The 24,634-nt window shown below is 46.4% G+C and overlaps 1 protein-coding gene and 1 long non-coding RNA gene across 2 annotated transcripts in view; both read right to left on the bottom strand.

Moving 5' to 3' along the window:
* LOC122930747 overlaps positions 1–6,085 on the bottom strand; it is a 53,923-nt gene extending 47,838 nt beyond the window's left edge. The window contains exon 1 of the long non-coding RNA XR_006388169.1: positions 5,915–6,085. This is a non-coding gene — a long non-coding RNA (uncharacterized LOC122930747). The remainder of the gene's footprint in view (positions 1–5,914) is intronic.
* Positions 1–24,634, bottom strand: part of LOC122930746 — a 286,203-nt gene that overhangs the window by 150,992 nt on the left and 110,577 nt on the right. The window lies entirely within an intron of this gene.

The raw sequence follows: 24,634 nt of genomic DNA, 5'->3' as shown, positions 1-24,634 counted from the left end.
TTCAGCCCTGCGGTTTCCACGACCGTGGCCTCTACCTCTTTTATTTCCTTCAGGGCGCCTCTGGGCCCTGTCTCCCCTCTGGAACCTTGCTGGTCTACCTCTTCCTCGACCCCGAAAGGACTGCTGAGGAAGGGACTTCCCCTTTTTATCAGTGAGGTCCTCCATTAATCGATCCAGCTCCGAACCGAATAGTCTACCCGGCTCATAGGGAAGGGAGCAGAGGTTGAATTTTGACGTGTTGTCTGCTACCCATGGCTTCAGCCAAAGGGGCCGTCTGCTGGCCAAAGAAAGTGCCATAGATTTTGCAGCTAATTTTAGCTGCTGCTGGGATGCATCAGCCAAAAAATCTATCCCTAACAAAAGGGTCTTGAACTGGTCTAGGATGTCGTTTCTGGCAACCCCCGAATCCAGATCAGATGGACGAAATTTGAGACTTCACTGCCGGCGATAGCCACAGAGGCAGAGGCGGCAGCAGCAGTGTAGTTACGTCTGAGCGAGCATTCTGCTCGTCTGTCTAGGGGGTCGTTTAAATTACTTCCATCATCAGAGGGAACTAAAGTTCTCCTGGAGAGCTTAGATATTGCCATATCTACTTTAGGAGGCGGAAACCAACCCTGCGAATCTTCCTCCTGCAGGGGAAACATTAATTTAAATCTTTTAGTCAGGACCGGACCTTTTTCAGGGTGTTTCCATTCTAAGGCCATCAGCTTTTTCAAAGACTCGTCCACTTTGAAGGTCCTGGGCCCCCTAGAGGTGGATTGTGGAGCTTCCCCATGCTCAACATCCTGGTCCCTTGACCTGATGGAGTAACCTCTGAGTTTTTTCGGCTGGGAAAAGAAATGGCGCGTCCTCATCTTCAGAGGAAGAATTATCTTCTAAGGAGACGACTTCTTCTAACATGGGAACTGGCTCCGGAGAGGCCTCTCTAGGTCTCTTATTAGAAACCGTGCCTTTTATCTGCGTGACGGAGGTGTCCATGAATTCTTTCATCCAGGAGAAAATCTCCACCATAGTAGGTTCTGGATTCACAGGTCTGGGTCGACAACCTGGACAGCGGTGGAACTCATATCCATCAGGTAAGGGGGTGCTACAGTTAGAACAAGCCAGATGTCTCTGCTTGTGCGTAGACCTCCCTAGGAATAATAATAATACAGTTAATATAGGTGCAATTCACCTCGCTTTACGACAAAAAATGACCTCCACCCTACCAAGAGAGGGCATAGAGGGATCTGGATTGGTCGACATGGTGGAAAGAGATCAGCTCGATCCACAGGTCAGTTGCACACAAGACTGAGTGCAACTCTGACCTCTAGCACCTGGAGGTTTAAATAAGGCGGTAGGGCACCCCCCCGCCAGCCCCCCCCCCTCACCCCAGCCCTCGGAGGTAACTGAGAATCTGTTTGATTTTTTATCAAACTAAGGGTACCCCCAGTGTAATATTCTGTGCCGCTGAGGGTAAGAACCCCAGTGGACTCAGCCTCTTGTTTTATTATTATCGGAGCTCACGAACGGCGTCCGAGACCAGAAGTGATGCAAAAGACGCACTTCCGGTATTACGAGAATGGCAGAGGGAGGCAGAGTAAGAACGCATGCTGCACTAGCGTCCGAAAGCGCAGGGCAAGGCTATAAGCACCGGAGGGGGGAGGGAAAAGAGGGAAGGGGAAAGAGAAGACGACTGAAGCGAACAGTCCTCATTATCCTGGCCGGATCCATCGTCTGCAGCGGCCGGCAGCGGACCTGTAAAACAAACTAATACACTTCACCCTACAAGGGGAGAACTGAAGGGAGTTTATCCTGTCCATTTCCAGTCCACAGGACAGAAAAAAAAGCAACCCCGTCCAGACAGGGGGCGGGTTATATAGGGGGGCATCAATTAATTAATTAATGATACTTGGCAGAGATATTTGTTAAATAAAAATTCCGCCTGTCCTGACCAGCTTCACAGGGGCAAATCCCCCACTTGTGCTGCTGGTTAGGACGAAAGGGAAGCAGCGTGGCCGGACCCCACATAGCAGTGACAGGAGACATTTATTTGGAGAACTGAGCATACTTGAACGTACGCTCTGTATGCGCGATTGTACGGGCGTTTGCAATCGCGCATACAGAGACAAGCGAACACCCATTGTCTTGCGTTCCCGCTGAAGTCTATGTACGGGAACGCGCGACAAGACGCCCCAAAGAAGCTCCTGTACTTCTTGGGGCGTTGGGCGTTTTACAGCGCGATCGTACGCGCTGTAAAACGTTCAGGTGTGAACCCAGCCTAACACTTGGAAGTTCGACGCCTCCACTTCACTAAACCACATTCCCTTCATAGAGGATCTAGAAAATGTGTTTTCTTATTTTCCGTTGTCTAAACCGGGGGTGCGTCTTATAAAGGGAAAATCCCGTATATGACATATAATCCTATATGTTGTGTAGATGATAATACCGCCATACTGTGGTCACATGACTCACTGATCATGTAATACTAATAGATGGATGTGTCCACCCTCGTGTGAAGGTTTCCAGTTTCTCATTATATCAATATCAGAAATGTCAGGAAAACCCTCGGCAGCCGCAGGTCACCTGACAACCACTAGGTGGCGCACACAGACTCATGTTGCAGGAGATATCACCTCACTGAGAGCCCTGTCACCTGTCTGAGCCGTGTATTATACCTATACTACAATATAAAGTACCGCCACATACTGCACTCGTCATGCCACATCACAGTGTGGCGCATCAGATGCTTTAACCCCTTCAGGACCAGCCTAATAGAGGAAATGATGGGGCACTAATAGTGATACAGATGAAGAGAAGCGTTCTCTACTGGAGCCCGATATGTGGTGATGTCACGTGTGGTTATAGACGTGTCACAATGTAGGTTGTGATGTGCGGCTTTATACTGTGACACGTGGCAGGCGGACAGCGCGCAGAATGCTGCTGAAGCCTCCAGCTTTACATGCCGATACATACGCGGTGAGATCACAGGCGGCCACAGACTGCAATCTGCAGCGCCCTCCAGAGGCCGCGGTCACACACAGCTTTTACTGGGGTTTTCTGAGATTTGGTGATTTTTGCAGTAAAGGTCTATGGAAAGTATCAGACAGAAGAGTTTTATTCCTGGAGTTTTCCTAATTCTGTGTTTTTTCTGCCTCTTTTCAGCAGCGCGGCGTGCTGGAGATCTGGCGGTTTTACATCTTTCACTATAGAGAAAAAACATTTCACAGACGTCCAGAGAGAAACGCGGCTAAAAACGGACAAAATCTGTTCTGTCACCTGCTGATGTCGCTGCGTTTTTTAGTTTTTCTTTTACTACTTATAAAACATGTAAAACATTTCTGAAGTGCGGCTGAGTTCTGACCCCGTACGGGCTGATTAACACGCCAGTGATCTGTCCGTGTCCTCCGTGGACCGCTCACGTGTCCATAGATTTCCCTGTGTTTCCTCATATACCCTTGTCTGTCCGCACCCCGCGGGTCAGTGCAGGAACGGAGACATACAGAACTCCGTATAGTCGCCATATAAACCGCAGGCGCCATCGTGTTCTGTCTGTTCTCATCCACTGCATAGAAAGTGCATTACAGTTACTATTACAGTTACAAGAGAAAAAAACTAAAAAATCTTAAAAAAATACAAATTCTAATCTCCCCCTTTCCAAATTTTATATCTAAAATAAAGAATAAAAAATAAACATAATTGGTGTCGCCGCATCCAAAAATGTCCGAACTATTAGAAATGTACAAGTGATTGTCCCGCACAGCGATCGCTGGTTTTTGGTCACTTCACCCCCTGAAAATAATAAGAAAATAAAAAGATCAAAAAGTTATTTGTGACCCAAAATGGCAGCAATAAAAACTACAGCTCGCCCGGCAAAAACCAGCCTCCGCCCTGTAGATGGAGATAGAAAGCGGCCATGGGGTCAGTATACGGCCGGGAAAGACATTCAGGGCCGGCACCACCGGTAAGGCGAATTAGGCAGTCGCCTAGGGCGCCATTTAGCAGGGGGCGCCCGTTGCGGTTTAAAAAAAAAAAGTTGATTATATAAGTTTGGGCGACCGGCGGCGCCCCTCATGCTGCGCCGCCTGAGCGGCTGAGCGCTTGTCGTTCTAAAGAATCCTGCCTGCTGTGTCTGCTCTGTGCTGTTGTTAGTGTAGCGTGGCCGAGCTCTGTTCGATCCGCGGTACAGGAGCTTTTGTTTCCTGTACCCGGCCGGACTGACAGGAAGTACTCACTTAGTGTGCACTTCCTGTCAGTCCGGCCGGGTACAGGAAACAAATGCTCCTGTACCGCGGACCGAACAGAGCTCGGCCACGCTACTCTAGAGGTGGGGGGGGTAGAATGAGAGTGACAAAGGGGGGTGGAATAATGAGAGTGACGGGGGGGGGTGGAATAATGAGAGTGACAAAGGGGGGGGGGTGGAATAATGAGTGACAAAGGGGGGGGGGGGTGGAATAATGAGAGTGACAAGGGAAGGGGGGGATAATGAGAGAGACAAGGGAGGAGGGGGGAATAATGAGAGTGACAAGGCAGGGGGGAATAATGAGAGTGACAAAGGAGGGAGGAGGGAGAAGAGAGTGATGGGGGGGGGGGGAGAGTGACAAGGGAGTCCCCAGAGCCAGACCAAGAGCCAGAGACCAGATCATCTTATTGTCCTGGTGATCAGTAGACAATGCAATGTGTTTATTATGTAATTGTTTAGTTATTAATACCACATTGGAAACTAATTTTTAGGGTCCATTCACACATCCGTGTGTGTTTTGCGGATCCACAAAACACGGACAGCGGCAATGTGCGTTCCGCATTTTGCGGACCGCACATTGCCGGCACTAAGAATATGCCTATTCTTGTCCGCTATTGCAGACAAGAATAGGACATGTTCTACGTTGTGCGACCCCATAGAAATGTATGGGTCCGTAATTCCGGTCCTGCAAAAAAAGACAGCTACAAGAAGCTGGATTAACCCTAAGGAAACATAGCAGTTCTTTTAATTTAAAAGCTGAGAAAGGGGTGGAACATGATATGTGCAGATCATCTGATAAGACGGGGGGGGGGGGGGGGCAATTTTTATCTTGCCTAGGGTGGCAAAAATCATTGCGCCAGCCCTAAGGACATTCTGATTTTTCAAAGGTTTTTATTACTTTAAAAACAGTAAAATATAAAAGAAACCATATAAATGTGGTATTGCTGTAATTGTACCGATCCTCAGGATAGGGTCGTCAGGTCAGTTTTGGCACACCGGCTACACCGTAAAAAAACAACACAAAAAATGGAGGAATTGTAGCCCCAAAAAGAATGTTTTCCGGTGTTTTCAGTACAAGTTCTGGTAATTTAAATGGAGCCATTAAACCTCCATCTTGCGCCTCATGCACACGGCCGTAGTCTCCGTCTGCAGCCGATCTGCGGATCTGATGTAGACCCAGTAATCTCATCGGGGCCACAAGACGTGCGGACATTACACCGTGTGCCCCCCACACCCTGAAGTCTGTCCTGTGGTCTCGAAAAACATAAAACGTCCTATTCTTCTCCATTTCGAGGACAGGAATAGAACTTTTCTCTAGACGGACCGCAAAATACAGCAGCGCATGAAGCCCTCAGACGGCAACGTGAACGGAAAAGTAAAAACGTTATGGTTCTTAGAAGTCAGGAAAAAAGGGAAAATCTCAGTGATGTGGAGAGAAGATGATAAATCTGCTGCAGATGACGCTTCTATACAGACTGTGCCGACATCAGGGGCGCAGGTAAGGGGGGGCGGTGGGCGCTGACACCACTAGACCTGGGGCATTAGTCAGACATTAGTAGACGTCACATATCAAGGAGCGGTCAGCAGTTTATCTCATAGACATAACAATGGTGCGGAGCATAAAATAGAATAAGCTCCATGTATAACGTGTGCCCCACATGTCTCCGTCCTGTACACATCTCTTATACTCACTCTAATGTCTCCATCCTGCAGGCCGGACTGGACAGAGCCGCCATCAAGTCACTGAAGTGAGGACCAGACAGACGGTTATAAGTCAGGTCCAGTATCTTCAGGGACTGGTTATTCCTTATTACAGATGCCAACTGGATGCAGGAAGTGTCTCGTAGATCATTACTGCCCAATCTGTAAGAATAAGAAGATGAGATGTGGGTGAGGCGTCCACAGAGCATTAGTATAAAGTCTGTAGATTGTGACTGTGGAGAGAAAATGTCCCCGGCTGTTAGTAAAATCCATAAATGTCATCACTAGAAGCCGCCTCTTGTGTGTGGTGGATGTCAGGAATGGCGGCAGCTGTATGATATGTCCATGTCCTAGAAATCCAGAACCCTGAGGAGTGTCCTCACTTTATGGCATGTCATAAATCAGTGATGATGGCAGCACATGAATGTACAATAGTCATAAAGCTGGAGGAACTTGTGTCATCAGCTGCTGAGAGCTCTCCTTCCTCCATCATCTGTGGCCCTCAGTCTGTGGCCTCCATCATCTATTGTGGCCCTCAGTCTCCTTCCTCCACCATCTATTGTGGCCCTTGGTCTCCTTCCTCCACCATCTATTGTGGCCCCTGTGGCCCCTGTTCTCCTCCTCACATTACTACAGGACACATGTGGCCCTCGGTCTCCTTCCTCCACCATCTATTGTGCCCCCCATTCTCCTTCCTCCACCATCTATTGTGGCCCCTGTGGCCCCCGTTCTCCTCCTCACATTACTACAGGACACATGTGGCCCTCGGTCTCCTTCCTCCACCATCTATTGTGGCCCTCAGTCTCCTTCCTCCACCATCTATTGTGGCCCTCAGTCTCCATCCTCCACCATCTATTGTGGCCTCCATTCTCCTTCCTCCACCATCTATTGTGGTCCCTGTGGCCCCCGTTCTCCTCCTCACATTACTACAGGACACATGTGGCCCTCGCTCAGTCACTTATTTGGGGGATGGATTATTAGGAGACATTACACTACATTCAGGGTTTCTCTGGATTCTGCTGGTATTGATTATTACTTATTGATAACGAGCAGTAATCGCCTCCATTCTGAGTAAATTACAGCCGGGGTCATCAGTAATAATACCGCCATACAGCTGTAATGTAGCACAGGCAGAGATGAGCGCTCTATGGCGGTAAGGGCTCATGTACATATTACAGCTCTGTATAACCTGGGAGTTGCTCAGACCCATAATCCGCCCCATAGAAGCAGATGTGTCCTTCCTGTCCCTCCAGATGTCTCTCAGGACATATGACACCTCCTCCATGTGGAGGCACAATGCAGGCTCTGATGAGGTCAGTCCGGGAACACTTACCTGTGTGTTATCCGGGGAGGGGGTCACTGCTCCCATTATGTGTTATACAGCGGGGGCAGGTATTACTGATAGCGCTGCTCTTCTCAGACATGAAGGACATTACTGATTGTGTTTTCATCCAACTGATGTGTTAAAGGGATCATCAGAACCTTTATGTTATCATATAGGGGTCTGCTGAAGAATGTAAAGGGGTTATCCAGGAACTGGATATTGATGTCCCCAGGACACGTCATTAATATGAGATCTGTGGGGGTCCGACTCCTGGCACCTCCCAGCTGTACTCACCGGAGCTCAGGAGAGCGCTGCCACCTCCTCACAGCTCACCAAGTACAGAGCAGTACAGTGTATAGCGGATGTGTTTGGTATTACAGAGCAGTACAGTGTATAGTGGATGTGTTTGGTATTACAGAGCAGTACAGTGTAGAGCGGATGTGTTTGGTATTACAGAGCAGTACAGTGTATAGTGGATGTGTTTGGTATTACAGAGCAGTATAGTGGATGTGTTTGGTATTACAGAGCAGTACAGTGTATAGTGGATGTGTTTGGTATTACAGAGCAGTACAGTGTATAGAGGATGTGTTTGGTATTACAGAGCAGTACAGTGTATAGCGGATGTGTTTGGTATTACAGTCCAGTACAGTGTATAGCGGATGTGTTTGGTATTACAGAGCAGTACAGTGTATAGCAGATGTGTTTGGTATTACAGAGCAGTACAGTGTATAGCAGATGTGTTTGGTATTACAGAGCAGTACAGTGTATAGCAGATGTGTTTGGTATTACAGTGCAGGACAGTGTATAGCGGATGTGTTTGGTATTACAGAGCAGTACAGTGTATAGTGGATGTGTTTGGTATTACAGAGCAGTACAGTGTATAGCGGATGTGTTTGGTATTACAGAACAGTACAGTATATAGCGGATGTGTTTGGTATTACAGAGCAGTACAGTGTATAGCGGATGTGTTTGGTATTACAGAGCAGTACAGTGTATAGGGGATGTGTTTGGTATTACAGTGCAGTACAGTGTATAGCGGATATGTTTGGTATTACAAAGCAGTACAGTGTATAGAGGATGTGTTTGGTAGTACAGAGCAGTACAGTGTATAGCGGATGTGTTTGGTATTACAGAGCAGTACAGTGTACAGTGGATGTTTGGTATTACAGAGCAGTACAGTGTAGAGCGGATGTGATTGGTATTACAGAGCAGTACAGTGTATAGTGGATGTGTTTGGTATTACAGAGCAGTACAGTGTATAGTGGATGTGTTTGGTATTACAGAGCAGTACAGTATATAGAGGATGTGTTTGGTATTACAGAGCAGTACAGTGTATAGTGGATGTGTTTGTTATTACAGAGCAGTACAGTGTATAGCGGAAGGGTTTGGTATTACAGAGCAGTACAGTGTATAGAGGATGTGTTTGGTATTACAGAGCAGTACAGTGTATAGCGGATGTGTTTGGTATTACAGAGCAGTACAGTGTATAGCGGATATGTTTGGTATTACAGAGCAGTACAGTGTATAGCGGATGTGTTTGGTATTACAGAGCAGTACAGTGTATAGCGGATGTGTTTGGTATTACAGAGCAGTACAGTGTATAGTGGATGTGTTTGGTATTACAGAGCAGTACAGTGTATAGCGGATGTGTTTGTATTACAGAGCAGTACAGTGTATAGCGGATGTGTTTGCATTACAGAGCAGTACATTGTACAGTGGATGTGTTTGGTATTACAGAGCAGTACAGTATATAGTGGATGTGTTTGGTATTACAGAGCAGTACAGTGTATAGCGGATGTGTTTGGTATTACAGAGCAGTACAGTGTATAGTGGATGTGTTTGGTATTACAGAGCAGTACAGTGAATAGTGGATGTGTTTGGTATTACAGAGCAGTACAGTGTATAGTGGATGTGTATGGTATTACAGACCAGTACAGTGTATAGTGGATGTGTTTGGTATTACAGAGCAGTACAGTGTATAGCGGATGTGTTTGGTATTACAGAGCAGTACAGTGTATAGTAGATATGTTTGGTATTACAGTGCAGTACAGTGTATAGTGGATGTGTTTGGTATTACAGTGCAGTACAGTGTATGGTAGATGTGTTTGGTATTACAGTGGGTGGGGGAGGGGATGGGCTGATAGACCCGTCCCATTTACCATTTTCTATGCCTGTTTCAGTGGCTCAGTAGCGGTCTTACACTTAGGACTGGTGATGGATGCCCCGAAGTTAAGGAGAGGCCGGCGCGTATTCATAACTTTGACGGATTTACTCCAGTTTACTGCTTTATTTACGTTAATAATATAACCCAGGATTACGAATTATTCTGGATTACAGTGGTACTATACCGACTATACATGAAAAATAAAAGTTCTTTGTGCACATATTTGATCATACGTGTGTTGGACCCATCTACCGGCGTCAAGGTGGTTTCCACAGATAGGTGCCTAACACTAACAGAACTGCCTCGCCTGGGCCTAACGTAAGCCTGTTGGGGTGAGCTGCCAGCATGCTAGCTTTAAGGATGTGCACCTGTGACCAGGGCCGTTTCTAGAGGCGGACGAAAGGTGCGACCGCACGGGGCGCAACCCTCAGTACAGAAGAGGGGGGTGCCGTCAGCAGAGCCCAGGGCCGGAGGGGGGCCCTTTCTGACTGGACTGGAGGCAGCAGGAGTGGAGATGAGCGCTTCCATTGTGGAAGCGCTCATCTCCAAATTCATCTGTATCTCCGTCCTCAGGACAGCGATACAGATGAACGGTGCGGAGGATCAGGGGAGAGGCGTCTCCTTTGGCCCTTACTCTGATAGGCTACAGGCTTAGTACCTGTAGCCTATCAGAGGCCGTTGCAGGCGGCGCGATCATGTCATGGCGACGCCTAAACCGTACAGAGCGGGACACAGACCGGAGGAGGCCTGCATCGCATCGCTAAGCAGCATAAGGTAAGTATATGTGTTTTTTGTTTTTATTATTTATAGTTTACTGTGGCAAGAAGGGGGGTGGGGGCCTTATATACTGGCACAATATGGAGGGGCACTATGGAGAAGAGGGGAAGCACTATGGGGGCCACTATGGAGAAGAGGGGAAACAGTATGGGGGCCACTATGGAGAAGAGGGGAAGCACTATGGGGGCCGTATATACTGCTACAATATGGGGGGGCACTATGGAGAAGAAGGGACGCATCTACTGGGGCCCTATATACTGGCACAATATGGGGGGCACTATGGGGGCCCTATATACTGGCACAATATGGGGCACTATGGAGAAGAGGGGAAGCTCTATGGGGGCCCAATATACTGGCACAATATGGGGGGCACTATGGAGAAGAGGGGGTGCATCTACTGGGGGCCCTATATACTGGCACTCATTATGGGGGGCTCTATGGAGAAGTGGGGGGTAAAGGAGCACTATGGGGGCATTGACCGGGGGCCACATTTACTGGCACGCATTATTGGGGGCACTATGGAGAAGTGGGGGAGAAGAGCACTAAGTGGGCATTATATAGGGGCATTTAATACTGGCAACCATTTTGGTGCCACTATGAGGAAGGGGGAGAGGAGCATTATGGGGGCATCTATGTGGGGCAGTCTATAGGGGCATTTTATACTGGCACATTATGGAGGACACTGTGGGGACAAGGGAGGAGCACTATGGGGCATCTTCTGGGGGCACTATATAGGAGTATTTTATACTGTCACTAATTATAGGGGCACTATGGGCACCTAAGCTCAACTGGGGGCACTAAGTGTTTTTTCTAGTGGCACACAGTACAGGTCATTGGAACATATGAGGGCATTCTGGGGACATTGGCTCTACTGGGGGCACTAAGATGGGTTTTTTTTTCGTCTTTTTTTACTGACACACAACGGGGCGTTTTTAGCACTGGCGCACCCTATAAATATAATTATTACTACCAGGGGCATTATGGTGGGCTCTATTACAACTGGGGGACTATGGGACCATTATTACCGAACTTCTGGGACACAATTACTGTTGGGGGCACTGTAGGAGCACTGTTACTACTAAGTGCACTCTGGCACAGATTTATCACTATTGTTGGAATTTCTGGGAGCACTATTACTGTGGGGGCACCCTGGCACAGTATCAGCTTAGCACAGTTGTTTTTGGCAGACATTATGGTTACACTATTTGCTGGGTGCAGTTATTTTTTAGCGCATTGTGTTTCAATAATTATTGAAGGGGGCGCTATCTGTGTGTAACTAGTATTTTCAGGGGGTTTATCAGTTTATGCAGTATAGTTTTGGGGGTGCATAGAAACATAGACTGTGTCGGCAGATAAGAACCATTTGGCCCATCTAGTCTGCCCAATATATCTGAATCCTATGAATAGTTCCTGGCCCTATCTTATATGAAGGATGGCCTTATGCCTATCCCATGCATGCTTAAACTCCTTCACCTTATTTGCAGCTACCACTTCTGCAGGATGGGATGTTGAGAAGGTGGGAAGATGATGGAAAAGTAGGAAACTAAGATGTCTGTCAAACTCTGCAGAGAGAAGAGATGGCTGAAAGAAATCATCATGGCGGTCTGGTCTGAATGGATAAGATAAAGAAAGAGAACATCTACATCAAAGGAGACATCACTGGATGGAAGAGGTACAGTACAGACCAAACGTTTGGACACACCTTCTCATTCAAAGAGTTTTCTTTATTTTCATGACTATGAAAATTGTAGATTCACACTGAAGGCATCAAAACTATAAATTAACACATGTGGAATTATTTACATAACAAAAAAGTGTGAAACAACTGAAAATATGTCATATTCTAGGTTCTTCACAGTAGCCGCCTTTTGCTTTGATTACTGCTTTGCACACTCTTGGCATTCTCTTGATGAGCTTGAAGAGGTAGTCACCTGAAATGGTCTTCCAACAGTCTTGAAGGAGTTCCCAGAGATGCTTCGCACTTGTTGGCCCTTTTGCCTTCACTCTGCGGTCCAGCTCACCCCAAACCATCTCTATTGGGTTCAGGTCCGGTGACTGTGGAGGCCAGGTCATCTGGCGCAGCACCCCATCACTCTCCTTCATGGTCAAATAGCCCTTACACAGCCTGGAGGTGTGTTTGGGGTCATTGTCCTGTTGAAAAATAAATGATTGTCCAACTAAACGCAAACCGGATGGAATAGCATGCCGCTGCAAGATGCTGTGGTAGCCATGCTGGTTCAGTATGCCTTCAATTTTGAATAAATCCCCAACAGTGTCACCAGCAAAGCCCCCCCACACCATCACACCTCCTCCTCCATGCTTCACGGTGGGAACCAGGCAGGTAGAGTCCATCCGTTCACCTTTTCTGCGTCGCACAAAGACACGGTGGTTGGAACCAAAGATCTCAAATTTGGACTCATCAGACCAAAGCACAGATTTCCACTGGTCTAATGTCCATTCCTTGTGTTCTTTAGCCCAAACAAGTGTCTTCTGCTTGTTGCCTGTCCTTAGCAGTGGTTTCCTAGCAGAAGGCCTGATTCACACAGTCTCCTCTTAACAGTTGTTCTAGAGATGTGTCTGCTGCTAGAACTCTGTGTGGCATTGACCTGGTCTCTAATCTGAGCTGCTGTTAACCTGCGATTTCTGAGGCTGGTGACTCGGATGAACTTATCCTCCACAGCAGAGGTGACTCTTGGTCTTCCTTTCCTGGGGCGGTCCGCATGTGAGCCAGTTTCTTTGTAGCGCTTGATGGTTTTTGTGACTGCACTTGGGGACACTTTCAAAGTTTTTCAAATTTTTCGGACTGACTGACCTTCATTTCTTAAAGTAATGATGGCCACTCGTTTTTCTTTACTTAGCTGCTTTTTTCTTGCCATAATACAAATTCTAACAGTCTATTCAGTAGGACTATCAGCTGTGTATCCACCTGACTTCTCCACAATGCAACTGATGGTCCCAACCCCATTTATAAGGCAAGAAATTCCACTTATTAAACCTGACAGGGCACACCTATGAAGTGAAGACCATTCAGGTGACTACCTCTTGAAGCTCATCAAGAGAATGCCAAGAGTGTGCAAAGCAGTAATCAAAGCAAAAGGTGGCTACTTTGAAGAACCTAGAATATGACATATTTTCAGTTGTTTCACACTTGTTTGTTATGTATATAATTCCACATGTGTTAATTCATAGTTTTGATGCCTTCAGTGTGAATCTACAATTTTCATAGTCATGAAAATAAATAAAACTCTTTTAATGAGAAGGTGTGTCCAAACTTTTGGTCTGTAATGTATGTGGGGCCGTATTAGGCTACTTTCACAACTGCGTTAGAGATTCTGGCAGGCTGTTCCAGCTGAGAACAGCCTGCAGGAATTCACTGGATCCGGCACTGCAGACGGAATGCCCGCCGCCCCCATCAACTACGATGGGGTACGGCAGAGATCCGCCCACAATCGGGGGGGGGGGGGGGGGCTCTTTTTTATGTTCGCCCTGTTGGTAAATTTTCCTAGAAATTGCCCTGTCTGTGACTTTGGATGTGATAGTCTTAATTTTCTTGTAGAGCTTTATTAAGAAAGGTGTGTAAAATACCGGTCTTAATAAATTGGCGCCTAAGTGCTCACCCAGCGCCGCTGCCTCTTTAACCACCTCCCGTCACACTAACGCCGATAGGCGTCAGTGCGGCGGCACTCTCTGGTCTCGATGACGCCAATAGGCGTAATCTCGTGAGACCCGAGATTTCCTGTGAACGCGCGCACACAGGAGCGCGCATTTACTGGATCGCGCAGTTCAGAAGTTCAACTACAGCCTGCCGGCAGCGATCATTGGCTGGCAGGCTGTAGATTTTTAAAAGATCCAATGAAATGGGTATGTCAGATGCTATTTTGTAAACAGCGTCTAATATACCTGCTACCTGCTCCTCTGGTGGTCCCTTTTGCTTGGATCGACCACCAGAGGACACAGGCAGCTCAGTAAGTAGCACCAATCACAACACATACACTACACCCCCCCTGTCACTTATTAACCCCTTATTAACCCCTGATCACCCCATCTAGACTCCCTGATCATTCCCCTGTCACCCCCCTGTCATTGATCACCCCCCTGTAAGGGTCCCTCATCCCTGCCAGGTAGTAAGCTACTTGCTAGGTAGTTTAGCGCCCAGCCCACCGCACCGCAGTCACTGATTAGTCGCTGATTAGCGTCATCGCTGTCGCTAATCAGAACTAGTACTATTTAGTATCTGTAAGTGATCAAGACTGATCGCAATCAGATCTATATCAGTACATTAGGGTCACCTTAGGCTCTACAAAAAACGCAGTGTTCGCCCGATCAGGCCTGATCTTGTGCGCACACTTGCGTTCAGTCCGCCCCACCGCAGTGACAGAAATGTTTTTTTTCTGATCACTGCAAAAACACAGTAAAATCGCTGCGCCGCTATAAAGATCACTTTTGAGCTTTTTGGATCTTTATTAGCGATCGCAGCTTTACTTCGCAAGCACTCCTTTCTACCAGGCAGGTTTGCTCTTTTTCCTGGGTAGTCTCAGAGGAATACCCCTAAATTTAGTGAACCCAAAATGTCAAACAAGGGGTATTCCGCTGAAGAGGTCTACAGGATTCTGGCCGTGATGGATGAAAGTGATGGGGACGCCTCACCCGCTGAATCCAGTGGTTCAGAATATGAACCTGTAGACAGCAGTGGCACTCTAACCGCTAGTGAGGATGACGAGGTAGAGGTCCCTGCTACGGCCAGACGTACCCGATCCCATGTCAGTGTTCTGCATACCCCGCATGATGAGCCTCATTTGCAGCAGAGTGGTGCTAGCGCTGATCTTGTTTATGGTGCGGTATACACCAGCAGCGCAGCACACCCTGGACCTTCTACCAACACTGCCGTATTCCCTGGTGAAGTGGCAAGCACCAGAAGGGCAGTTCCAGCTGGTACGGTGGCACGTGCAGTAACTCCCCCATCGCAGCCACCACGTTCACAGGCCCGTAGAGCCCTTAGTCTCCCAGAGGTGCTGGCAAATCCTAATTGGCAATCCCCTGCTTCCGCCGCACCCGTATTGCCCCCTTTCACCGCCTAGTCTGGAGTTCGCATGGAGACGGCTCATTTAGGATCAGCCCTTGAGTTTTTTTTAGCTGTTCTTCACCGCGGATCTCTATGACTTAATTGTGGCAGAAACCAACCGCTACGCCACAGACTATATAACCGCCAATCCGGAAAGCTTCTATGCATAGGGGAGTGTTTCCGCAAGTTCCACACTCAGGTACACTATTAGTGTAGGGATCGCATGACACAGGACAGGCACACAGGGGTCTTAGGGCCCTTTCACACACAGCTGCTGAAAACCTCTCCTTTCATCTGGGACAAAGTGCATAATGTACTTCGCCACATCTTTGGGCGATTTGCGCTTTGCACATTGTCCCATGGGGAAGGAGAGGTTTGTCCTCTAAAGGTAAAAAAAATAAAAATAAAAGTTAATGTTCTGTTTCAAATGTTCAATAAAGTTTATAAAAGTTAATGTTTTGTTTCAAATGTTCAATAAAGTTTATAAAAGTTAATGTTCTGTTTCAAATGTTATATAAAGTTAATGTTAATAAATTTATTGCGTTGCGGCCTGTATTTTTTATTTTTTTTACCTTCTAGGTCAGGCATGTCCAAACTGCGGCCCTCCAGCTGTTGCAAATACAAAACTCCCAGCATGCCTGGATAGCTTCATGCTGGGAGTTGTAGTTTTGCAACAGCTGGAGGGCCGCAGTTTGGACATGCCTGTTCTAGGTGGACCAAGCGATCAACCAGCTGCAGCACTGATGTGCATTCTGACAGAAGCATTGCGCTGCTGTCAGATTACACAAAAGTCGGTGTATGCGGCGCTGCAAGACGAGATTTCTCCTCTGCAGTAAAAAATATACATTTGCCAAGGCTTATGATTTGAGGGGCGGTGTTCATATGCTTTGGCAAACACTTTGTATAAAAATAAAAAATTCCGGCAATGATTTATTCATCCACATCAATTGATGTGAATGGAGAAATCGGGTTTGCCAGGGCATACGGGCTGAGTGGGTATGGATGTTGGACGGAGCTCCTATGTCCTGGCAGACGCCTTTCCCCTCCTTTTTTTTTTTTTTGCACATTTTTTGGCAGAGATTTGATCGATGCGAATGAAGAAATCTGTGCCGTTCATTTTTTCTTTCAGCCCAGAGGCTGAACGGAAAAAAAAAATCTCATTACCCATATGCTCAATATAAGGAGAATAGCAGAAACTCCTAATGCTGGCCATACATGTAATGATTGCGGAGACCCTCAAATGCCAGGGCAGTACAAACACCCCACAAATAACCCCATTTTGGAAAGTAGACACCCCAAGGTATTCGCTGAGGAACATATTGAGTCCATGAAAGATTGAATTCTATGAACTCGCCATGCCCCTCATGGAATACCTTGGGGTGTCTTCTTTCCAAAATGGGGTCACTTGTGGGGTAGTTATACTGCCCTGGCATTTTAGGGGACCTAAAGCGTGAGAAGTAGTTTGGAATCCAAATGCGTAAAAAATACCCTGTGAAATCCTAAATGTGCTCTTTAGAATTTGGGCCCCTTTGTGCACCTAGGCTGCGAAAAAGTGTCACACATGTGGTATCGCCGTACTCAGGAGAAGTTGGGCAATGTGTTTTGGGGTGTATTTTTACATATACCCATGCTGGGTGAGAGAAATATCTCTGTAAAATGACAACTTTGTATAAAAAAAATGAGAAAAGTTGTCTTTTACAGAGATATTTCTCTCACCCAGCATGGGTATATGTAATAATACACCCCAAAACACATTGCCCTACTTATCCTGAGTACGATGATACCACATGTGTGACACTTTTTTGCAGCCTAGGTGCACAAAGGGGCCCAAATTCTAAAGAGCACCTTTCACAGGGTATTTTTTACGCATTTGGATTCCAAACTACTTCTCACACTTTAGGTCCCCTAAAAAGCCAGGGCAGTATAACTACCCCACAAGTGACCCCATTTTGGAAAGAAGACACCCCAAGGTATTTCGTGAGGGGCATGGCGAGTTCATGTAAAATGTTATTTTTTGTCACAAGTTAGTGGAATATGAGACTATGTAAGAAAAAATAAAATAAAAAAAAAACATAATTTTCCGCTAACTTGTGCCAAAAAAATTAAAATTCTAGGAACTCACTATGCCCCTCACGGAATACCATGGGGTGTCTTCTTTCCAAAATGGGGTCACTTGTGGGGTATTTATACTATCCTGGCATTCTAGCACCTCAAGAAACAGGACAGGTCAGAAAGTCAGAGCTGCTTCAAAATGCGGAAATTCACATTTTTGTACCATAGTTTGTAAACGCTATAACTTTTGCGCAAACCAATAAATATACACTTATTGGATTTTTTTTTATCAAAGACATGTAGAAAAATAAATTCTAACACAAACTTGTATAGAAATGTAATTATATTTGAACAATTTTACCAGATAAAAATACACTTTTTTTTGAGAAAATTGCGGCCTATTTTGATTAATATTGGAAAAACGAAAAATCTAAGCAGCAATCAAATACCACCAAAAGAAAGCTGTATTTGTGAGAAGAAAAGCAGGTAAAATTCATTTGGGTGCCAAGTTGCATGACCGAGCGATAAACCGTAAAAGTTGTGAAGTGCCGATTTGTAAAAAAAGGGCCTGGTCACTAGGGGGGTATAAACCTGTGGTCCTTAAGTGGTTAAAGCATGTGCGCCTGCGCAAGAACTTTCAACTTTGTATCAACATATTAACCGCTTCTGCGCATGTCCTGCAAGCCGGGTCTCTCCATCTACACTTACCTCCCGATTCATCTCCGAGAGTCTAAATGGGAGCGCATGCGCTAGGACTTAGAAGAAAACTCGTTCACGGAAAGAGTCCCACAGCGCATGCCCTCCGACTCAATTTCCAGCTCAAATATCAGAGTAAGGGCGCATGCGCATGTCCTCTAGGCTTTCCCTACTGTTCAAAGGTATTTCTCTTCCTGCGCATGTCCTATATCTTAGTTTTTTTTATAGAAAGTATAAATACATGCGCTTTTTAATAGAGAGTAGAGGTTCAAGCGCTAGATCTTTAAATCAATCCTATGTCTTCAACGTATATCTTGGAATCAGCGCTACGCATATCTGCTACATGGTCATCGGTAGGCGGACTCATATCCACTATATATAGCAGTGTCTACTGACACTGGAATGTTCATTCATCTCACGGGGTTTAATCTGCGAGAGGAGAATTGGTCCTTTTTTATATATTTTTTTAAACTCTGTGACTAAAGCTTACTGTGGGTAAATATTGGTCTTTTTCTTCCTTCTGCCCTATTACTTTTTCTGTGTTATATTAATGTTATAATCTAATATTCTAGGTTTTATTCTATAATTTATGTTTCCTTTTAACTATTAGATAAATGCCGTGAATGAGAAACCTTCATACAATCCATATGGACTCATAGGTCCTCGTCTATGGATCCAGCGAGCCTCACTTTGTAGGAGTTTCTTGTCTCGATTACCCCCTCTTGGTTCCATGGATATTACCCGGAGCTCTTATTGCCATGTATATATTTACTATGCCGAGCTATAGGGGTATCTTTATCAGTTGTACTCAGATGGCCTGAGATACGACGTCTCTATTCCTGTATGGTTTTCCCTATATATAATTTGGGACATGTACGGGAGGCTATATAGAGGACGCCCTGTGTTCTGCAAGTAATGAGTTGTCTCATTTCATATTCTTTTTTATCCCCAGGGTTGATGACCTTCTTTATGCGGGGTATATACTTACAGAGGAGCGATCTCCACAGGGTGATGAGCCCCGGTACCTCTCCCTTGTTTCTCCAGTCCGAGTTCTCTCCTCCGCTAGATGACTAGGAACCAGCTGGTCCTTTACATTTGAGCCTCTCCTGTATGTTACAGATGGATTTGGGGTAAGTACCATACCTAGGTCTCTGTCAGATTGTATTATATGCCCGTATTTCCTGAGAATACTATATATCTCTCCATTATATCCATCACATGTCCCCATGCATCTGATGACTTCACTGGTTTTTGGTGCTGTTATCTGTAATAAATCTTCTCCATCCACCTTTTTGGCTCTATTGTCTGCATTCTTTAGGGGTCTAGTTGGATAACCTCTCTTTCTGAACCTTTGGAACAATTGTTCACTTTCTTTGCTAAAAGAGGTCTCGTCGGAGCAGTTACGGCGCGCCGCAGGTACCGGCCTGGCGGGAGACGGGTGCCCGCTATTCCAATGTAGATAGCTGTTTGTTGCAGTAGGTTTTCTGTAAACCTCTGTGACCAAGTGTCCATCTTCTGCTTCCTTTATTTTTAGGTCAAGGAACACTATCTCCTTATCCTGAATTTCGTAAGTATATTTCATTCCTATATTATTGTTATTCAGTGTCTGAGTGAATTCGTGAAATAGTGAATGGCCCCCGTCCCATAGAATGAGAATGTCGTCAATATATCTGCCCCAGAAAATAATGTGGCAGACATACGACGACAATCCTTCCGGGAATACATAATTATTTTCCCACCACCCTAAAAATACATTTGCATACTTTAGGGCACATGACGCCCCCATCGCGGTCCCATTGATTTGTTTATAAAAGTGTCCCATAGACCGAGGACTATTGGTCAGATTGCGTCACTGTCCCACGAGTGCTGGTCGCTGATTGGAGACCAGATGAGAAAAGACCCGCCTGCAGCAGTTAGAAACATTGATTCAGATGGCGCTCGTGCTGATAGTCGCTCCATTCCCCCTGAAGACGCCGCAGCAGTGGTGACACATGTCGGGGGAGCTGAGGGTTAAGTGTGGCAGTGACTCAGTGACCGCGTCTCAGTGCGCTGCAGACACTCCGTGCGCGGCACATAAGCGGCCGGCGAATGTATTAGAGGCAAACACCAGGGAATCTGGGGACAGGCAGACAATATTAGACAATAGCGCTCCTCCAACTATACTATATAGGGATATAGATGAAAGATCTCACTGCTCACAGGACAGACAGTCAGAAAGCTGAGAGCTGGAAAATATCTAATCCCTAGATACTGATGGATACAGATATAGAGGGAGTGTCTATTGGTAAAGCATCTCACTATCCCTAGCCCAGAGCCAAGCCACACTTTATTTTTAATCAATCTTCTTTCTTTCTTTCTTTCTTTCTTTCCGTATTATACCATTTTTTTATAAAAATAAAATAAATTTTATGTTTTAAATCAGACCAGAAATGGGAGTGTGTATAGCAGAGCTGTATGTGTGTATAGCAGAGCTGTATGTGTGTATAGCAGAGCTGTATGTGTGTATAGCAGAGCTGTATGTGTGTATGGCAGGGATGTATGTTTGTATAGCAGAGCTGTATGTGTGTATGGCAGAGCTGTCTGTGTGTATGGCAGTGCTGTCTGTGTGTATAGCAGTGCTGTATGTGTGTATGGCAGTGCTGTCTGTGTATACCAGAACTGTGTGTCGCACACAAATACTTAAAAATAACCTAGCAGGAGAAGCGTCAATTTTGACGTAAATTTGTTTTCCCTTAGTCCTAACAGCAGCACAAGTGGGGGATTTGCCCCTGTGAAGCTGGTCAGGACAGGCGGAATTTTTATTGAACAAAAATCTCTGCCAAGTATCATTAATTAATTAATTGATGCCCCCCCTATATAACCCGCCCCCTGTCTGGACAGGGTTGCTTTCTTTAACAAGTAATCCACACAACCCAAAGGGTGGGAAACTTGTGTGCTGCTGTTAGGACTAAGGGAAAACAAATTTACATCAAAATGGACGCTTCCCTTTCATCCTAACCAGCAGCACAAGTGGGGAAGTAGCAAGGACTTTACACAAATCTGGGAGGGCAAAAATCTACGTGTGAACATATATACCAACAATAATTTCTCTCAGTCTAAGGGAGCACAGCACTTAGAACAGAGTGTCCAAAGGCAGCTCCATCTGCTCGCCTTGAATCTATACGGTAGTGAGATATAAACGTTTTCTGGAAACTTTAAGAGGCGGCAGCGCAAATCTGGTCTAAAGGAATTAATTTCCTTTCAGCATACGACGTGGATACTGCCCTGGTCGAATGGGCAGATACAAATGACGGCGGTGACAGATTTTGAGATAGAAAGGTCAAACGGATAGTGTCCTTGATCCACCTACTCAAAGTGGGCTTGGAGGCTTTAAGCCCTCTGTTTTTCCCTGAGTAGGCTAGAAGGAGATTCTCAGATCTTCTGAAGTCCACTGTTCTGTGCAAATATATTTTTAGAATCCTTAGAATGTCCAGGGTGAGTAACTTTTCCTCCTCTGGAGACGTTGGAGCAGGAGAAAACTTCGGTAATGTTATCGTCTGGTTAATATTTGCAGTGAAGGCACCTTCAGCAGAAAGGTTGGCAGGAACCTCAACAGGACCCTGTCCTGGAGGAAAGTTAGGTATGGCTCTGCCGCTCCTAGAGCTTGAAGTTCCCCAATTCTTTTAGCCGAGGTAATGGCTAATATAAAGGTGACTTTGAGACATAGGAATCTCAAGAACACACAACCCTTTTAGCACTATTGCTAGATCCCAATCAGGGGTCGGTCTCAGGATGCTAGGTTTAAGTCTCTGAGCTCCTTTAAGGAACCTCCTTATTAGGTGGTCTTGAGAAATCGGCCTACCAATACATGCCGACAAAGCAGAGACGTGAGCTCTGAGCGTAGCTGGGCTTAGACCCTTGTCTAGACCATCCTGAAGGAACTGTAGGATCGCAGAGAGAGGAGGATCTGAGGGAACTACCTCTCTCTCAGTACACCATAGAATGAAAATCTTATATATCCTGGAGTATTTTCTGTTTGTGGACACGGCCCGGGAGTGCGAGATTGTTCTCAAGACCTCCACAGATAACCCTCTAGCGTCTAGAAATGACCTGTCAATCTCCAGGCTGTCAGACTGAGCCTCCTCAGATCTAGACAGGGACCTGTGTCCTGATACACTAGGTCCTGTATTAGGGGAAGTCTCCAATATGTGCCCTGGCTCATCTGCATGAGCTGGGTGAACCAAGACCTCTTTGGCCAGAATGGTATGATGGCTATCACTGAGGTCTGGTCTTGTTTGATCTTCATCAATACCCTTGGTATCATGGAAATTGGAGGGAACACATAATCCAGCCTGAACCAGAGCGTCTATCGCTACAGGGTTGTCCTCCTTGTAAAGGGAGCAGAACCTGTTCACCTTGGCGTTCAATCGAGTTGCCATCAGATCGATCTTGGGAGTACCCTAACGCTGGACAATCCGGGAAAAGATGTTCTCGTTCAATGACCATTCCCCTGGAACGGGAAGGCCCTGACTTAGGCGATCTGCCACTACATTGAGGTCTCCTCTGATATGAACTGCCACTAAGTGGGATAGGTTGGTCTCTGCCCAAGCGAGAATTAGTCCCACCTCCCTCAGGAGAGTCTGGGATCTTGTTCCTCCCTGTCTATTTAGGTAAGCCACTACTGTTGTGTTATCAGTTGCCTGACTGCGGATGAGAGGAGCAAAATGATTGAGGGCTAGTCTGACCGCTCTCAACTCCCTCAAATTGGAAGAGAGGCGTCTCTCCTGAGGACTCCACGTACCTTGATCCCATCCACCACGAGAACATTCCTAGGGAGGCGTCTGTGGTCAACGTAATCCAACGCGGTTGGATCAAGAACCTCCCATCTGTTAGGTTCCTCCACCACCTGAGTGAAGAACGGGCTTTTACAGACAGGGAGTGCATCTGGTCCAAGTCCTTTGGCTTGCGACTCCAAACCGTTAACACTTCTTCCTGAAGTGGGCGTAGATGCCATAAGGCCCACGGAACTGCCTCTGCAGATGCTGAGATGTGGCCTAACATCCTCATGAGAACCCTGATAGACACCCGTCTGGGTGGAGGTAGAAACTCTGCCGCCTTTATTACTCTGTCTTTCCTCTGTGGCGACAGGGACAGGATCATCTGCTGTGAGTCGATCACAAACCCTAGGAATGTTCTCGTGGTGGATGGGATCAACTGTGACTTGTCCCAGTTTATAAGCCAACCTAGAGTCTGCAGAGTGTGGAGAGCTTGCTGCGGAGGCGGCTTTTAGCAGCCAGTCGTTTAAATAGGGGACGACTTCTAACCCTAGAAGCCTTAAATGCGCGACAACAGGAGCCGCCACCTTTGTAAAGGTGTGCGGGGCAGAGGAGATGCCGAAGGGCAACACAGCAAATTGGTAGTGCTTCACTACACCGCCTATGGTCACCGCAACTCAGAGGTATTTTTTGTGCGCTGGATAGATGGGAACATGAAGGTAAGCATCCTTCAGATCTATCGTCACCATCATATCTCCTGGGTTCAGGATGTTTATAACTGAACGAATGGTTTCCATCTGGAAACGCTTTCTTTCTGATAAAATGGTTTAAATAGCATAGGTCGATGATCATACACCAATCCCCTGATGGCTTTGGGACCAGAAATATGGGAGAATAAACTCCCTGACCTTGCTCGCGCGGAGGAACTTCTTCCAGTGACCCCTTTTGTACGTACCGAATCCTTCAGGACTAACTGCCTGGTGTCTCCCCTCTGGAACCTTGCTGGTCTACCTCTTCCTCGACCCCGAAAGGACTGCTGAGGAAGGGACTTCCACTTTTTATCAGCGAGGTCCTCCATTAAGCGATCCAGCTCCGAACCGAATAGCCTGCCTGGCTCATAGAGAAGGGAGCAGAGGATGAATTTTGGCATGTTGTCTGCTACCCATGGCTTCAGCCACAGGGGACGTCTACTGGCCGAAGAAAGTGCCATAGATTTTGCAGCTAATTTTAGCTGCTGCTGGGATGCATCAGCCAAAAAATCTATCCCTAACAAAAGGGTCTTGAACTGGTCTAGGATATCGTCTCTGGCAACCCCCGAATCCAGATCAGACTGGATTCTGAGTGTGCGGGCGGAAACATTAATTTAAATATTTTAGTCATCTTTTAGTCAGGACCGGACCTTTTTCCGGGTGTTTCCATTCTAAGGCCATCAGTTTTTTCAAAGACTCGTCCACTTTGAAGGTCCTGGGCCCCCTAGAGATGGATTGTGGAGCTTCCCTATGCTCAACATCCTGGTCCCTTGACGTGATGGAGTAACCTCTGAGTTTTTTCGGCCGGGAAAAGAAATGGCGCGTCCTCATCTTCAGAGGAAGAATCATCTTCTAAGGAGACGACTTCTTCTAACATGGGGACTGGCTCCGGAGAGGCCTCTCTAGGTCTCTTATTAGAAACCGCGTCTTCTATCTGCGCGACGGAGGTGTCCATGAATTCTTTCATCCAGGAGAACATCTCCACCATAGTAGGTTCTGGATTCACAGGTCTGGGTCGACAACCTGGACAGCGGTGGAACTCATATCCATCAGGTAAGGGGGTGCTACAGTTAGAACAAGCCAGATGTCTCTGCTTGTGCATAGACTTCCCTAGGAATAATAATAATACAGTT

The sequence above is a fragment of the Bufo gargarizans genome, chromosome 3, assembly GCF_014858855.1.
Source record: "Bufo gargarizans isolate SCDJY-AF-19 chromosome 3, ASM1485885v1, whole genome shotgun sequence".
Lineage (NCBI taxonomy): Eukaryota > Metazoa > Chordata > Amphibia > Anura > Bufonidae > Bufo > Bufo gargarizans.
The sequence above is the reverse complement of the archived record's forward strand: the minus strand, read 5'-3'. Positions and strand labels throughout refer to the sequence as shown.